Here is a 13893-nt window from a genome sequence, read left to right on the forward strand (position 1 = left end):
TGAGATCTGTGGAGAGACGAGCCCGATCACGGTCCAAATGCAGGTTGTTTGAGCAATGGAAAACAGATGTTCGTTGAATAAATGCAAGAAGTGAAATGCCATACTGTGGAACATTCTAAGCAACAGTAACATCTCCATGGAGACAAGCAGGTGGCAGACCTCCAATGGAGATGTAACAGTGAGTAAGAGCGTTTTATCCTCTGCAAAGCCCTTAAACTTAAATTATGAAAGTGAGCCAAGCATCTGGACAGCCGCAGACGGTGTAAAATGAACTAGTTCTGTTTATGACTGTGAATTATGCCCAGCGCCTTCATTAAAAAATCCAAACAAAGTCACAAAGGTCACAAAGGTTAGATTACACAATTGTGGCCACATTTGAACCGCTCATACACCTTCAGTTTGTATTATTTTGCTTTATTTAACTTCCAGCATTTATATCGTCCGACTGAGGTATGTGGAGGGTTAAATGTTCATTATTCAGTGTGTGGGTCCAGTAACCTTGTAGCCAGTATGATTGTGTCTTCTGAAGCTTTATATCCCTCTGAGTTGAACCCGTCGCTCTCCGGGATTTATTCTTCTTTAATCTTTTGATAGCGCCAAATTTCCAAAACTGTTCATTTCTGCCCCTAATTGTTTTATTTTGTTTTTCTGACATGACGCGCAGATTGAGGGTGTCTTTTTCATTTTTATTGTCTGGAATTTTTGAAAAAAGTTTTTTATAGAAGGATTCAAATAATGATTGGATTTGGTCTTGTTTAGTTCACTTTGCCTGTCCTGTATTATTAAAAACAAAGTTCCAGTTTCCAAGATAGTAATTTAGAAAATGTTGATCCACTCTCATCATATCTTTGGTAAAGAGCGTTTTTAAGTCTCTTTTGAAAACATATTTCTTTCTCTTGGTCTTTTATCCAAGAATGAGCTGTTGTTAGTTTGCTTTTTGTTTTAATATTGTAACTTTGGCACGTGCAGCTCTTTCGTCCGGTTCCAGTGCATTTGCTCTTGCCACATTTGCAGATATGATGCGGTGGATTTGCGAGCCCTTCTCTCATTTTTAGGAAGATCTGGTTTGCTTTCAGCACAGAGTAATTGCTGTTCCATCGGGTACTCTTAACTACTCATCCATCTCGGGTGCTTATTACTCAGCCTCTAAATGATTTTATTTTTAGCTGTTGCAACGACGTTTTAATAATTCAGAGAGTTCACATGGTTTGGAAACACAAAAGACGGAACACATGTAGGCAACGTAGGCAATGTTCCATTTTTATATATGAAATCACATTATTTGCATAAATGAAGTGGATCATTTGTCGGCAGTTCTTCATTTTTATAATATCATGGGTTTGGGTCTGAAACTACATTTTAAAAACTTTTGCATAAGTCGATTTTTTCATGTAATTTTTTTACTTTTGCTAATCTTTTGCTCCTCTGTCTGTCCGTTTACTTAAGTAACACTTAAATACATTTAGTTTATTCTTTATTCATTTAATTTAGTACATCTTCCGAGAACCTTTACTTTGGCATCTCATCTTTAGAAAAAAAAAAGTTTTAAAAGCTAAATTTCTACTGTCAATAGAGTGAATTACAAACAAATTAAATGCTAACTTTACTCCAACATGCTAATGCACCACCAGTGTTGGGTTATTGTAATCTGATTACTTTCGTAGTAACGTAATAACAAATTATAATCAGAGCTATTAAAGTATAAATACCAGTATATGTTACTTTTTCCTGACCAAAAATACTTGTATCCATATAAACCTGTTATAAAAGGATAAAATATTCAAATATATATAAAGATATTATATCAAATAATCAATCATCGGCGTGCTCTGAGTGACATCACTGTTCTGAGCAGCTGTGAACAAAACGAAACCAGAACGTGCTTCAGGGTTTAGTCACTTTGATGTTTCTGAGTTTTATGCTGTTGTTGTTGTTGTTTGTTGTTGATGAGGAAAGAGCTGGAGATGTTACAGTTACAGAAACAAGACGTCTGTCATACATTTGATGAAAGCGCAGCCTCTTTTCCTGGATTGATTGTCTTCATATTGGCTCAGATTAAACAGGTCCACACTTCAGCCTGTTCTTGAAGCAGAGCGCGGATCTGTGTCGGCTCCTTTTGTGTTTCACAGCTGAACTCATTCACTTTCTATTACACAGTGCACAATGTGCACAGCTATTATAATAATGCTTTATGAAGCCAATCAGTCTCGTAAACAGAAACAGAGTGAGTTCAGATGTGGAACACAAGAATAACTGACAGAGCCATCTATAAGTGTGGACCTGTTTGATCTTAGTGTTAGGGGAATATTATAATAAACATAAGCAAAGTGAAAAGGTGAGAGACTCTGCTGTCAAGACTTATTATAGCAAGATATTCAAATCATGTATTATGGCTGTTCAAAAACGAAAAAGATGAACATTTTTGAAAATGTATATTATATTTCTCCTTTTTCGAATTAACTAAAGTAATCAGTAATCTGATTACTTTCACAAAGTAATCTGATAAACAGTGTCAGCCAAACAGTTGTAATGGACGTGATTTGAGGCAGAAATGCTCAGAACGAGAAGATTCAATGTGACTCAAACCCTTTTCACTCAGTGACCCCTATTTTACACATGGAGATGTTGACCACACTCACACGAGGTCACCTTCTCTTAACTCAGATGCTTTATAACCACTTATTGATTAATTGAGATGTAACAGAACAGTATTAAAAATATATATAAAGTACTATAATACTTTAAAGAAGCAATTAACACACATCGGGGAACTTCAGAATGAAGTGTTTCTGAGGCTCAGAGCGAGAAGTGTGAGAGGTGAGAACGACGTTAAATACAACTTCAGCTTTGTGTTTGATGAGACACCAACGCTAGAACATGATTACAAGCTCAAAGAACACATCTCCCCTTGACTATATTCCATATCAATAACATACATTTCAAACTTTCTTACACAGTTCACATTTGCGTTTGGAAGTTTCCATATGCACTGTGAGGTCCTGAAGACAAATCTATACATGCTTGAACTTTATTTACAGCGCTCTGACTCTCACAGCCCGCGGTTCTGTCCTCGCGCCACGCTAACCCCAAAGTCCAGCTCAAACTTGTACTCAGCATTTTAAACACACTTTTTATTACACCTGTATTGATTTCTCTTTCTCTCAGCGATATGTGTGCCTCCTGGCTCTAAATCCTTTCCATTCCATTTCCATATTTTCTACCTTTTGGGGGCTTTTTGTAGCCTTGGAAATAACTGTGATTGGAATGAGTCAATTATGGTTTCATTTAGCAATGTAACAAATGAGAGATTGTTTGTTCAAAAGGAAAGATATTTTGATTTTGTTTTCTTCAATGTTGAACTACTGAAATAGATGTGAATGTGTTTGCTAATACTTGTGAGTGAGGGCACATTCTGCTTCATCAGCCAAACACAAGCTGAACAAGCTGCGTGTCTAGAGTTGCAACTATCGACCAACACAACAACCCGACACACTTTAAAGATCCCATATCATGCTATTTTTCCCGTTTTGTAGTCCACCCTAAGGGTATCTGATCATAATAATTGTTGTGCAACATCCATAACATAATAGTTATAAGATATCACACATATCTTGTGGTATTTGGCTTAACGTTGCTGTGAGAAGGCCCCGTCCGTTTGCAGATCCTGCAGGAATCAATAAAAAAACACTTTGGGTTCCCAGTCCTGGGCTCCTGGGGTCCTGAGCTGGAGAGAGGAGGAGGAGGAAGTCACACACCGAACGAGACACTGTTTTATTGTTTAAAGGACACTTGATGCACGACAAGGACTCGTGATGCTAACGTTTACAGTGTGTTAAGCGTTAGCATCGGCTATTTCATGTTCATCAGGTTAAGCTACATTTTTATCGTCATCAGCCTTATGATTCAAAAGTATGATTTAGGTTGTGAAAATATGTGTTATCTTTGGTTTTCAGCTGCTCTGGTGAAGCACATTCTGTTGAACCGTTCCAGCCTGGGGGGTCAGGACCAGCCTGGGGGGGTAAGGACCAGCCTGGGGGGTCAGGACCAGCCTGGGGGGGTAAGGACCAGCCTGAGGGGTCAGGACCAGTCGAAACGTGGCTATATGACGCTGCCTAACCCTGTCACTAAATGCTCTAAATCAGGCGTCTGCTTGAGCCCTTGGCCCCTGCGCGCTCTCTCCGGCCAGCAGAGCGTTCCTTGTCATTGGCCCCAAAAAAACAAGGAGGGAACATAGATGAGAACGCTCCTTCTCTGTCGCGGGTCCAAAGGAGTAGAAGGCCCCGCCCTTGCACCTCAGACAGGCCCAGTCACGTTCTGCTTTTAAGTTAGTCTCTTTTTTTCCTTGGTGTTTTACTGAAATATTGAACCTTACAAACCTGTCTTAGGCGCTTTGAGCGTTAAGGAATCCCTTCTAAATCTTAAAGAATTTTGTGAAAGCTGGAGGCCCCTGTCAGTCTGGCCCAGAAGCGCAGGACCTTTGGAGCATCCACAGGTGCTCTGACAGAGGGGGAGGGTCTTATCCAGCTCATATTATAGATCCATGCCTAATCCAGTGTAGCATCTGACAATTAATATACACAGTGTGACCTCTGATCGAGACACATTCCAATCTTAAATATTAAAATTGCATTTCTTTAAAGTGCACAGCTAGTTTGTGTCTCTTTTTTATGTATGTATTCATCGTTAACATCTCTCTTGGCCTCCTTCCACTGCCGGTGTTCTGCTAGCCCACATTTCAAACCCGTGGCAAGGAATCGTTTTGAGTTGGAAGGTGGGTGGACAGCTGTGCTAGTGATACGCACGCTCTCTGACATTTGTGTTTGCTAATGGAGCAGCCAGGAAACCAACAACTCCAAATAAAAAATAAATGAATTAAATACAACAAAAAATGGTGGCATGTGACATATAGAGAGGAGGAAAGTACGACGCAGCGGGGTCCGTTTGTGAAAGGCGCATCAAACAAGAGCTACTCCAGGCAGACGATCCCACGGTCTGAGCTGGAGAGAGGAGAAGGAGGAGAGAGAGGAGGGAGAGGAAGGAGAGGAAGAGGGTCTGTGCTGGAGAGAGGAGGAGGAGGAGAGAGAGGAGGGAGAGGAAGAGGGTCTGTGCTGGAGAGAGGAGGAGGAGGAGAGAGAGGAGGGAGAGGAAGAGGGTCTGTGCTGGAGAGAGGAGGAGGAGGAGAGAGAGGAAGAGAGGGTGTGAGCTGGAGAGAGGAGGACAGAGGTGGGAGAGGAAGAGGGTCTGAGCTGGAGAGAGGAGGGGGAGAGAGGTGGGAGAGGAAGAGAGGGTCTGAGCTGGAGAGAGGAGGAGGAGAGAGGTGGGAGAGGAAGAGGGTCTGAGCTGGAGAGAGGAGGAGGAGGAGAGAGGTGGGAGAGGAAGAGAGGGTCTGAGCTGAAGAGAGGAGGAGGAGGAGAGAGGTGGGAGAGGGTGTGAGCTGGAGAGAGGAGGACAGAGGTGGGAGAGGAAGAGGGTCTGAGCTGGAGAGAGGAGGAGGAGGAGGACAGAGTTGGGAGAGGAAGAGGGTCTGAGCTGGAGAGAGGAGGAGGAGGAGAGAGGTGGGAGAGGGTGTGAGCTGGAGAGAGGAGGACAGAGTTGGGAGAGGAAGAGGGTCTGAGCTGGAGAGAGGAGGAGGAGAGAGGTGGGAGAGGAAGAGGGTCTGAGCTGGAGAGAGGAGGAGGAGGAGAGAGGTGGGAGAGGGTGTGAGCTGGAGAGAGGAGGACAGAGTTGGGAGAGGAAGAGGGTCTGAGCTGGAGAGAGGAGGAGGAGAGAGGTGGGAGAGGAAGAGAGGGTCTGAGCTGAAGAGAGGAGGAGGAGGAAGAGAGAGGTGGGAGAGGAAGAGAGGGTCTGAGCTGAAGAGAGGAGGAGGAGGAAGTCACACACCGAACGAGACACTGTTTTGTGGTTTAAAGGACACTTGATGCACGACATGGACTCGTGATGCTAATGTTTAGTGTGTTAAGCGTTAGCATCGGCTGTTTCATGTTCATCAGGTTAATCAGCCTTATGATTCAAAAGTATGATTTAGGTTGTGAAAATATGTGTTATGTTTGGTTTTCAGCTGCTCTGGTGAAGCACATTCTGTAGAACCGTTCCAGCCTGGGGGGTCAGGACCAGCCTGGGGGGTCAGGACCAGCCTGAGGGGTCAGGACCAGCCTGGGGGGTCAGGACCAGTCGAAACGTGGCTATATCAAGCTGCCTAACCTGCTTCAGCCCTTGGCCCCTGCGCGCTCTCTCAGGCCAGCAGAGCATTCCTTGTCATTGGCCCCAAAAAACAAAGAGGGAACATAGATGAGAACGCTCCTTCTCTGTCGCGGGTCCAAAGGAGTAGAAGGCCCCGCCCTTGCACCTCAGACAGACCCAGTCACGTTCTGCTTTTAAGTCAGTCTCTTTTTTCCTTGGCTTTTTACTGAAATATTGACTTTTACAGTGTACAATGTATTTTTAGCTCTATTTCTGCATTTCTGTGTCTAATTTTTATGACTGTTGTGCACTGCACTCTGGTCCACGCTGTAGTGTTTAAAGTGCAACAGATATAAAGTTGTAATGGATCAAAAACTGCAACATTTTTTACTGATTGTCTGCACTGCCCTGTCGTGGTTGGCCCTCTGCCCTGTCGTGGTTGGCCCTCTGCCCTGTCGTGGTTGGCCCTCTGCCCTGTCGTCGTTGGCCCTCTGCCCTGTCGTCGTTGGCCCTCTGCCCTGTCGTGGTTGGCCCTCTGCCCTGTCGTGGTTGGCCCTCTGCCCTGTCGTGGTTGGCCCTCTGCTCTGTGGACATTTCAAAATGAACCCACCGGCTCTAAAGACATGGGGTTCTTTAATTAGAGAAGTGTTTCAGATGTTGCACCGTGAACTGAACCCTGGTTCTTTGTTCATGAAGGATTTTTGGGGGCTTTATTGGACAGGACAGTGTAGATGGAAATGGCACGAGACTTGATTGGGTCCGGACTCGTTCTTCCCACATGGCAGGCATATGTGCTACCCACTCCACCAGAGAGTGGCACTGAACCCGAGCTTGAATCCACATGAACACATCAGGTTTTTTTTTTTGTTTAGTAGAAAAAGCTTCCGTCATCTGGACTCAGTTTGAAAAAAATAGACATTTCGACTCTCATCCAAGAGTCATTGTCAATAAAAGAATTTAGATCGAGAACTCCGATATTAATACTGTTCTGTGGTAAGACCCGCCCATTGGGAGGAGCCTTCCTGAAGTAGAAAGAGTTGTTTGTTTCAACAGAAACTCCCCCCTTGTATCTACCGAGCTAGCCTATTCAGAATCTTAATGGGCTATTAGAATCCTCTTTGTCTTTGTGAGACCCTGGCTCAACCACCCTGAGTACCTGATTAGCATCTGAATGTCCTCTACCTTTCCAGGGGTTCAGTAACCCATTATAAATAACAGGAAGATTAAACCTTAGCCCTCCATTTCTGTTTAAAGAAGGTCTTTCTTTTTTAACAAAAATAGCTTCCTTAACTCCTCTTTCAAACCATATTTTCTCCCTGCTTAAAACCTTCACCTCACCGTCTTCAAACGAGTGATTAGAGGCTTCAAGAGGCTTCAAGAGGCTATCACTGGGGCGGGTCTTACCACAGAACAGTATTAATATCGGAGTTCTCGATCTAAATTCTTTTATTGACAATGACTCTTAGATGAGAGTCGAAACGTCTATTTTTTCAAACTGAGTCCAGATGAAACAACTGAAGCTTTTTCTACTATGGAACACGCCTGGACGAATGAGGGATTACACCGACACGTCAGGTTTTGTTGCGGTTTATATTCATCGCGCCACAATGCAAAAAGCAGCAGATTAAAGACAGTTTTGAGTTCTGCTTTTAAGAGTACAGATCTTCGCTCTCTTATGAACCGAAAACACTTTTTTTTTTAAAGAAACTGCTGATGTGCCAGTGCGAGTGTAAGAGCCGCTCGCACAAGTCACTCTTTAAACACAGTCATTTTGTGGAGAAGTGTTCAAACTCCGCTCTCAGCACTCCCTCTGTCCTTGTGCCGCTTTCATTTTAATAAAACATTCTCCACAGTCAAACGCAAAGCGAGGTCCCCTCCGCTCTGAGTACTTGTACACAAAGAGCTGGGACCTTAGCGGCGAACTGGTGCTGCCAAAAGTACTATTTTGGAAAGTCAATGGGGTTGTAACTTTGAGGGTATTGGAATATAAAAGCGTCCGACTGGTGGAGGTCCAGTGCTGAGTGTGATCAAAATGACGTGCGCTTGTGTAAACCTAAAGAAGAAGTTCAGAAATTGACCAAATCCACTGTATTTCGCCGTTTTATTCTTGACTGGAACTGCGTATGTGCATTATGTCCCTGCTGAAGGGTCCACCCCCTGCTGGTCACTTTGCCTGGTGGCGGAGGGGTTAAAAGTGCCAGCTCTGTGTTGTGCAAAAACCCAATAGCAGTCAAAATCAAGGCAAATTAGAATTTATTAACAAAAGTTCAAAATCCAAAGGCTCAAAATGTCCAAAAGTCCAAAAAAACACAAAACATCCAAAATTCCACAAAGGCAGGTAAACAAGGCAGACGCAGGACGGAGACAGAAGTTAAATCCACACAGAGAAGCAGGTGATTGGTGGGAAACAAACAAGTGGCAGGAGAAACTAATTAAGGTAATGAGAAGACTGACAGCAGGTGAGGGGCGGAGACACAGAAACAACCATGGGAGCACATGACAAACACAAGGGGCACATGGGAAATGGAGTCTCTGCAGCGCGGATACTAACACGCTGTGCAGCCGGCCGCAGTGTCTTGAGTTTTTCTCTTATCGTTTGGATTTTCTCTCTTTTCAAATTTTCTCTCTCTCTCAAATTGACAAAATCCACTGAATTTCGCAGTTTTTCTTGACTGGAACTGCGTATGTGCTGAAGGGTCTGCCCCCTGCTGGTCACTTCGCCTGGTGGCGGATGGGTTAAACGTGCCAGCTCTGTGCAGCCGGCCGCAGTGTCTTGAGTTCGAATCCCGGCTCTGACAATTTACTGCATGTCCTCCCTTCTCTCATCCCCATTTCACGCCGGGACTGTCCCGTCTAATAAAGCCTACGGGCCAAAGAAAACCCAGCAAAAAGCATGAAACCTCTCCACAGATCTGACTAGTAAACAGAATTACTTTCATTTGTCCAGAAGAAGATATTCATTTTGTTACAGACTTGCAAAGAAATAAAGAAGAAAAAATTAAAAAGGCTAAAATGAAACAGTAAGAATAAAAGAGTATAAATCTGTTCACGATGGAGATGATTCAATTAAACTTTAGATGCAACAAATTGTTAGTTTACTCAAAGTTGTGTTTTGTTTGATTCCTGTTTGGTACAGTCGGTTTATTAAAAAAATGAAATAAAAAAAAAATATAGAAACTTCGGCTTTGGCACATGTGAGATTCTAGAATTTTGCCATTTTTCCACCGTAAAAAGTGAGAGTGAAATATGTTTTTGCTTTATTATTTGCTGGATGGTGCTACGGTTTTATTTTGTCGTTTTCCCGTTTGTCGTTTTTTTTAACTTTATTTTTCTTCATTGTGTCTGTTTTTATGTTGTTGAATTAAAAAAACTCAAATGTAAAAACAAAACAAAAGAAACGCCGTAACAAGCATTTTGCCGTTTACAATGAACAGAATGTGTCCTTTAAAAAGCCAATAAAACTGTTGCGTTATCTACAAAAATCCTCTTTCACCGTCAACTATGGTTTCACGATGCCATTCCATTAATTATTTCATTAATTATTTCAATCACAAAAAGCCCACAAATATAAAACTTTTACTAAATTTAGCCCAGATAAAGTAGACAAAATAAGTTTTTCACTATAAACACAAAATACTCGGAAAAAGCCTAACGTCTTCTTTACAAACAAATACAAAATCACAATGCAACATGTAGCAGCTCAAATGAAGCAATAAAGCAAGAAAAAGTCCCCCCAAAAAAAAAAAGATCTGATCCAGACCATAAAACTTTAAAATGATTCCTGTATTGATTCTGCATAACATTTCCTCTCTGAAAAGTGATGTGTCGTGCATATTCCGCAGCTTTAACACATAACCTGTTCTTTATTTGACCGAAGGCGCCACGTTTGAGCTTTATGGTGGAGATAAACAGCAGATCGAGGCGGCGCAGGCGTCTCCGCGTATCGTATTTGTGATAAAAGTGAGAAATATCCCGCGCGTCGTGCGTCTTTTCCCCTGGTGCGGCTCTAAACTCCAGCTCATTATTGTTTGGGCGCTGAAGACACAAGAGCTCACGAAAGCCAAACGGACCAATGAAACCCGAGATCATTTCAGAGACAGTAAAAGGACAAGATGTATTATAGATAAATGATATATATATTTGTGTATAACTAACTCTTTATCTCAGTCAACATGATTATTTTATACTTTTATACTACACTCACTCTCTCTCTCTCTCTCTTTCTTTCTTTTTCTCTTCTCTTTCTGATTTTCTCTCTTTCACCATCTCTTTTTACTCTCTTCTTTCTATCTCCCTTTTTCTCTCTCTGACTCTTTGTGTTTCTCTCTTTCCCCTTCTCTATCTCTCACTTTCTTTTAATTCCTTTCTCTCATTGTCTCCACGACTATCTCTCCCGCCTTATTTCTTTTTCATACCTTCCTTCTCTCTATCTTCCCTTCTCTCTCTCTCTCTCTCTCTCTCTCTCTCTCTCTCTCTCTCTCTCTCTCTCTCTCTCTCTCTCTCTCTCTCTCTCTCTCTCTCTCTCTCTCTCTCTCTCTCTCTCTCTCTCTCTCTCTCTCTCTCTCTCTCTCTCTCTCTCTCTCTCTCTCTCTCTCTCTCTCTCTCTCTTCTTCATTTATTTTTCTCTTATCTTTTGGATTTTCTCTCTTTTCTAATTTTCTCTCTTTTTGCTTCTTCTTTCTATCTTCCTTTTTTCTCTCTCTGACTCTTTGTTTCTCTCCTCTTTCCCTTTCTCTATCTCTCACTTTCTTTTTATTCTTGTCTCTTCTTTTCTCCATGACTATCTCTCTCGTTTTCATATCTTCCTTCTCTATCCCTCTCCCCTTCTCTTCATTCTCTTCCTCTCACCTCGGATTAGAGTTACAGCTCGTTAGCAGAGAAGTAGCTCCTGTTTGTCTCTCGCCCCCTCACCCCGAGAGAGAGGGGGAGAGAGAGGGAGTGAGAGAGAGCAAGCGAGAGAGGGAGCGAGAGAGAGAGAGAGAGAGAGGGAGAGAGAGAGGGAGAGAGAGAGAGACACACTTGTTGCTTGCTGTGATGACATAATAAAACACAAAGAATACAAATAGGAATAGACTCGGCCTTTACGACCCTTTGACCTCAGCTCTCTGAGGACACAGAGGACAGTGAACTGACCCTTTGACCTCAGCTCTCTGAGGACACAGAGGACAGTGAACTGACCCCATGTTTCACTGTGTCATTTAAACCACGTCTAGAGACAGATTTCCATGATGTACATTTCCTCATGACCTGCTGATGATGTGAGTAGTAATTGACAATGTTGTAATATTATGTTGTTATGGTTACAATTGTTGTGCTGGTTTAAGTTATAATTGTCACTCCCACTCCAAACCACACCTCCAGTGACCGGATGCAAAGCCAATGCAAGTTTGTGTTCACGTTCTCTTGCTGCTGGACATGTGGAACCATATCATATAATATAGTATGATTGTTTATTAAACCACACAAAATCATTCTGGTTTTATTGATCTTTCTGGAGTTACATGGTTAGTCACTGACTTTCACTTCAGAGAAAGAGACTGAGAAGGTTATTCATGTTTTTTTGCTGGACAGCGTTCAGTTTGTGCCCTCATAAAAACAGTAATGAACATGAATTACTTACACATTCCTTAAGTATTGGAAACACACGGGGAAGAAAAGCACAAAATACTGACTTGTCTTTGCCCGATCTCGTCAGATCTCAGAGACTAAGCAGAGATGGGCCTGGTTAGTACTTAGATGCGAGACGCTGGAACGCCAGGTGCCACAAGGGGGCGGTAGTGCATACTGCCATTGTGTCCTTGGGCAAGACACTTCACCCCCCTTGCCTCCGGTGCCCACGTGAGAGCGAATGTGGGACAACGGATGGAAATGAGCCCCTGGATACAATCTGTGTTGAGAGCATGTGCTGTCCCCAACGAGAAGCTAATGATAATAACATAATCGATGGTGCAACCGCGCATTCTCAAACACGACTCGTCTATTGGTGTCCTGTTGTGAGAAGTGCTTAAACATTCTATCGGCACGCCCGTGTGAAACAAAATAAATATACTCCTAATCCTGTATGCGAGAGCGACTGTGGGACGAGGTCGTGAATGAGGGGTTAAGGGCTGGGGGAGACATTCGGACACAGTCTATGTCTCATCTCGCTCAGTAGAACACTAAGAGGCTTATGTTGGAGCTGGAGGATCTGGTTTTATGTGCGCCTCCGTAGAGCTCCCTGTGCACTCGTAACATCACAAGACCGAGCGGACATTTTGGATCAATTCTGTCAGGCTCCTCCTCCTGTTGTTTATCTGCCGCGGTCCAGCCTCTCGTCTGGACCCAAACAGGGACTGAACCAGGACTGTATCAAGACTAAACCAGGGCTCGATCTGGTCAAAACCCAAACTATAAAGCAGATATAAACTAAGACTGTGTCAGGACTAAACCATGACTGTAAAGAAGGTCTAAACCAGGACTTTATCAGGACGAAAACTCAGGATTAAACAAGGGTTAAGCCTGGACTGGACAAAAGCAGGTCTGAAGAAGGACTAAATCATCAAATCAAATCAAATCAAATCAAATCAAATCAATTTATTTTTGTAAGGCCCAAAATCACAACAACAGTTGCCTCTGAGGGCCACAGGGAGAAATGAATCAACAATGTCTGTGGTGGCGATGAAGTCAGACAATGTCTGTGGTGGCGAGGGACGATGTCCCAGGGTCCTCTGTCCTTAGACTCTCCTTCTCGGCCAGGAAAAACTACAAAAAAAACCTCTTTGGGAAAAAAGCGTAGAAACCTGGAGGAGTTCCAGTGAAGGAGAGATCCGACTCTCACAGACGGACAGACGGACACGAGGAGACTGGAGCTGGACCCACTCTTCAGGCAGAAGAGGGACCGTCTGAGGCGAACTGGACCCACTCTTCAGGCAGATGAGGGACCGTCGGAGTCGAGCAGGACCCACTCTTCAGGCAGATGAGGGACCGTCGGAGGCGAACTGGACCCACTCCTCAGGCAGATGAGGGACCGTGGGAGGCGAGCTGGACCCACTCTTCAGGCAGATGAGGGACCGACTGAGGCGAACTGGAGCCACTCTTCAGGCAGATGAGGGACCGTCCACATGGGGCAGGGACCACTTCACCAGGAGAGGGACATCTGGGTCCACAGGTCCTCAGGAGTGAGAGAAAGAAAAAGAAGGCGGTGAACAGTTTGCAAGTGGAATTAAAAAATAAATATTGTTTGATAGCATAAGTAGTCAGAAGAAGAGGATAGTGCTCAAGCTGTCATACTTCCCCCAGCACAGTTACTCCTAGGGCAGCGTAGCTGAAGCTGTGGGTTTATCTTTCTGTTCCTAACTACTCTGACCATAAGCGATTTCGAAGAGGAACGTTTTAAGCCTGGACTTAAATGAAGAGACTGTGTCAGCATATTTAACATGGGTCGGGAGCTGATTCCATAACACAGGGGCTTGGTAGCTAAACGCTCTACCTCCTACAGTACTTTTAGAGACTCTTGGCACCACCAGAAGGCCGGCATTCTGAGAGCGAAGAGCTCTGTTTGGATGATATGGTTCTATAGCATCTTTGAGGTAGGATGGGGCCATGTCATTTATGGCTTTGTAGGTCAAGAGTAGAATTTTGAATTTGATTCTGGACTCGACGGGGAGCCAGTGAAGAGACTTCAGCACTGGTGTAATGTGCTCTCTTCTTTTTGTTCCTGTTAGTAATCTTGCT

The sequence above is a fragment of the Eucyclogobius newberryi genome, unplaced genomic scaffold (genome assembly GCF_026437365.1).
Source record: "Eucyclogobius newberryi isolate DKJ021-1_F unplaced genomic scaffold, fEucNew1.0.hap1 SCAF_19, whole genome shotgun sequence".
In the NCBI taxonomy this organism is placed as follows: Eukaryota; Metazoa; Chordata; class Actinopteri; order Gobiiformes; family Gobiidae; genus Eucyclogobius; species Eucyclogobius newberryi.